Source organism: Euphorbia lathyris, chromosome 1 (assembly GCF_963576675.1).
Source record: "Euphorbia lathyris chromosome 1, ddEupLath1.1, whole genome shotgun sequence".
NCBI lineage: Eukaryota > Viridiplantae > Streptophyta > Magnoliopsida > Malpighiales > Euphorbiaceae > Euphorbia > Euphorbia lathyris.
In genome coordinates, this window is record NC_088910.1 from 43,529,855 (window position 1) to 43,534,436 (window position 4,582).

Below are 4,582 nucleotides of genomic sequence, written 5' to 3' on the forward strand. Positions count from 1 at the left end.
TGCGTCATTCATGAATAAATAGGGCGTTTAGGAACTTAAGGTAACCTGTTCCGCTGTGCCTAGCATGTTCTACCTTTTTATCATTATCAAGTAATCGTTTTTATAAGTTAAATCATTGACTTTGTTACTTATTCACAATATCTCTTAATATAAAGATTTCACACACCACGAACACCCTGTTCTGCAACGTTTTTCTTGTAAAATTTGGTCATCAATCCCTGTGGAGACGATACTTGACTTATCACTTTATTACTTGTATCTAGTGCACTTGCTAGAGTCTGTTCGGAGGACAACAAGTTTTTGGCGCCATTGCCAGGGATTGAAAGCAACAAAATTTATCTAAAAATTTCTGTGAAACAAGGTGTTTTTAATCTGTTTGCTAAGTAGTGCTCCCACTGTCTATGCGCAGAGCTGGACCACCAGTTTTTCCTATTGATTTTGAGTTAGAAAGAACGTGTAGACGAAACCGAGCGGGAGCTCGACGAGCAAGACAAAGAGAGCGACACAGAGAAAGAAGGATGGCTGGAAGAGTACCACCAGAACAACCAGTTCAACCTAATCAGGAAGAGGAAGGAGAAAACAACAACCCTCCAGTTATGAGGATCAGAGACTATTCCAGGCCGACCACGGAAGGACATTCGTTGTGCATTGTGTTGCCTAATGAAGGAAACAACATGTTTGAAGTGAAAGCATCTATGATACAAATGTTGCTGGCCGCAGTACAATTCAATGGATACCAGTCGGAAGATCCAAACGGGCATATCCAGGAGTTCATTACACTGTGCAACACTTTCAGATCAAACCGAGGAATTTCCGATGATGTGATAAGGCTAAAGCTATTTCCCTTTTCTCTTAAAGATAAAGCCAAGAACTGGTTAAAGAACTTATAGCCAGGGACGATTACCACTTGGGAAGAAATGGCTAGTGCTTTTCTGATGAAATATTTTCCACCTAGACAGGCCATTAAACTCAGAAATGAGGTATCCCATTTCGTGCAGGAAGAGGATGAATCCTTAGCTGAGGCATGGGAAAGGTACAATGAATTATTAAGAAGGGTATCAAATCATGGCATCCCCATGTGGATGCAAGTGCATAATTTTTACAATGGAGTCACCAACATTTATAAAATCCAGATTGAATCCATTGCCAATGGTAACCCCGAAGATATTGAACCACAAGCCTTGTACAACCTTATTGAGAGAGTCGTAAGCACGAGCTATAACTGGCACTCAGCTAGGAGTGAAGGAAAAAGAGCGGGGAATGATGATATTGTGTCGAAACTGACCACCGAGGTAGAACAGCTTGCAAAGCAGCTCAGCAAGATTAATGTATCATCCATTCACATCGAACCATCGTTCAATGATGTTTGTGATTTTTGTGGAGGACCTCATTTCAACATAAACTGTCCTGGAGTCAAGCAAGGGAAAGGTGAGTAGGAGCAATGTGATTATGCTGGATATAATCAAAGGAACCCACCAAACCCATACTCGAATACCTACAACCTAGCCACAAGAAATCATCCGAACTTCGGATGGACTGGGCAACCTAATCAGGAACAACCAAGGTACCAGCAGCAACAAGGAGGACAGTACCAGAGACAACCTCAACAACACTACAAACAGCATGTTCCACCAAAGGAAGATATAAAACCGGACATGAAGACCATGATGATGCACTTCATGAAGCAGACACAAGCATCAATCAAAAATCTGGAGACACAGGTCCATGAACTTGCTGCATCGTCATCCAAAGGAAAAAGGATAATGCCAAGTAACACCGAACCAAACCCCAAAGGAGATGTCATGGCCATCACTCTGAGATCTGGTAAGCAAACTCACCCCTTTTTCCCACTGATGAAAATGTTGAGTGTGCAGGTACCTCTCGAAATGTTGAAGAAGAAAAGAAACAAGCTGTTCCCAGTCAAGAAGAACCCATAGGGGTAGAATTGACCGTTGGTCAGGACCAGGAGGAACAAGGGAAGGGGTACAAACGACCTCCGCCCTATGTGCCACCTGTACCTTATCCGACGAGACTGATAAACAAGAAGCTTGAAGAGCAAAATTCAAAGGTGCTAGACACCTTGAGGAAGCTGCACATCAACATCCCCTTCGTGGAAGCACTTGCTCAGATGCCCACATATGCGAAGTTCTTAAAAGATATCTTGTCAAACAAGAAAAAGCTGGAAAACATCTCGATGATCCAACTAAACAGGGACTGTTCTTCAATACTCCAGAACAAGCAGCAGCTTCCGAAAAAGCTGAAGGATCCAGGGAGTTTTTCTATTCCCTGTTCAATTGGCAAGGTAAATATTGAAAATGCACTATGTGACCTAGGAGCTAGCATAAACCTTATGCCATATTCTGTGTATGCTAAGCTAGGACTAGGAGAACCTCAACCAACCAGAATGTCCATTCAGTTGGCTGACAGGTCGGTATGTTATCCTAGGGGAGTAGTGGAAGATGTGTTGGTCAAAGTAGGAAAATTCATACTACCTGTTGATTTCATCATAATGGATATAGATGAGGACCTGCATGTTCCTATTATCTTGGGTAGACCGTTCTTAGCGACGGGTAAGGCATTGATTGATGTAGGAGAGGGAAGATTATTTTTGTGAATTAATGGGGAAGAAATCATTTTCAAAATGAATGAGGCTATGAGGAGAGCTAACACTAGTGATGACACATGTTGTTTCTTAGATGATTTCCAAAGTCTTTCTACTTTGCAGGAACAGGGACAGGACACTCTGGAGGCTCTCTTGGGAGAAGAAGTGAATTTATGTGAGGGAACATGGTGTGCCATTGAAACCAACTTGCCCACAACTCCTCTAGATCCCACTATTCCTACTCATCAAGAACCACTTGAAATACCAACTGTGCCACTATCTAAACCTGAACTAAAACCTTTACCATCACACCTAGAGTATGCGCTCATTGAACCACCTAGCGGAAGCCCGGTGATTATATCTTCAAAGCTAACCCCTGATCAGAAAGCTCAACTCATGGAGGTATTGATAAGAAATAGGGATGATATTGCGTGGAAAATTGATGATATCAAGGGCATTAGTCTGACCGTTTGCGTTCATAGAATTCTGATGGAGAAAGATCACAAGCCGTCTATCCAGCCACAGCGCAGACTGAACCCCCACATGAAGGAGGTTGTGCGGAAAGAGGTGACCAAGCTGTTGGATGCAGGAATCATTTATCCTATCTCTGATAGTGTCTGGACGAGCCATGTTCTTGTTGTGCCAAAGAAAGGAGGAACCACAGTGGTTCTCAATGAGAAAAATGAGTTGATCCCCACGAGAACCATAACAGGATGGCGAGTTTATGTGGACTACCGGAAGCTCAACGAGGCAACAAGGAAGGATCATTTCCCTTTGCCCTTCATTGATCAGATGCTAGAACGTTTGGCAGGGTATGCATTTTATTGTTTCCTTGACGGATACTCGGGGTACAATCAGATTGCCATCCACTGTGAAGATCAAGAGAAGACAACTTTTACATACCCCTACGGGACATATGCCTACAGACGCATGCCATTTGGATTATGCAATGCCCCAGCTACGTTTCAAAGGTGTATGATGTCTATATTTCATGATATGGTGGAACGGACTGTGGAAATCTTCATGGACGATTTATCTGTCTATGGAAATTCCTTTGGGAGCTGCCTGAACAACCTTGAGGCTGTGCTAGTGCGATGTAGGGAGACCAATTTAGTCTTGAATTGGGAGAAATGCCACTTCATGGTTACCGGCGGGATCGTTCTCGGGCATCAAATCTCTGAAAAGGGGATGGAAGTGGACAAAGCCAAGGTGGAGGTGATAGAGAAACTTGCTGTTCCAACTAATGTCAAGGATGTGAGAAGTTTCCTTGGGCACGTAGGGTTCTACTGAAGGTTTATAAAGGATTTCTCAAAGATCGCATTACCCTTGTCAGCCTTGCTACATAACGATGTGGAATTCTCATTTGATACAAGCTGTCTAAAGGCATTTGAACTATTAAAGGGCAAGCTGATCGACTCACCCATACTGGCAGGACCCAACTGGGAACAGCCATTTGAGATGATGTGTGACGCTAGTGATACATGTGTGGGAGATGTTCTTGGGCAAAGGATTGAGAAGAAATTCCAGCCCATCTATTATGCAAGCAAAACATTAACCGAGACTCAATAGAACTACACCACTACAGAGAATGAGCTTCTCGCAGTAGTATATGCTTTTCACAAATTCCGTCCATACTTGGTTTTGTCAAGAGTCATTGTCTACACAAACCATGCTGCGTTACACTACCTGTTCGCAAAGAAAGATGCAAAGCTAAGGCTGATACGGTGGTTGCTCTTACTTCAAGAATTTGATCTCGAGATCAAGGACAAGAAGGGAACCGAAAATGTAACGGTTGATCATGTGTCCAGGATTTCTCATCCGGGCAGCCAGGAACAATCAGAAATTGTAGAGATTTTTCAAGACGAGCGTCTGTATACTATACAGCCTGCTCCATGGTTTGCTGACATTGCAAATTTCCTTGCTAGTTCACTTAAACCTCATAACATGTCCACTAACCAAAGGAAGAAATTCTATTCAGAG

The 4,582-nt window shown here is 43.0% G+C and overlaps 1 non-coding gene across 1 annotated transcript; it reads right to left on the reverse strand.

The window, feature by feature from the left end:
* Positions 1–965: 965 nt before the first annotated feature.
* LOC136215985 (small nucleolar RNA R71) lies at positions 966–1,072 on the reverse strand. The gene has a single exon (XR_010682985.1). It is a non-coding gene; the product is annotated as a small nucleolar RNA R71 (small nucleolar RNA).
* Positions 1,073–4,582: the final 3,510 nt, after the last annotated feature.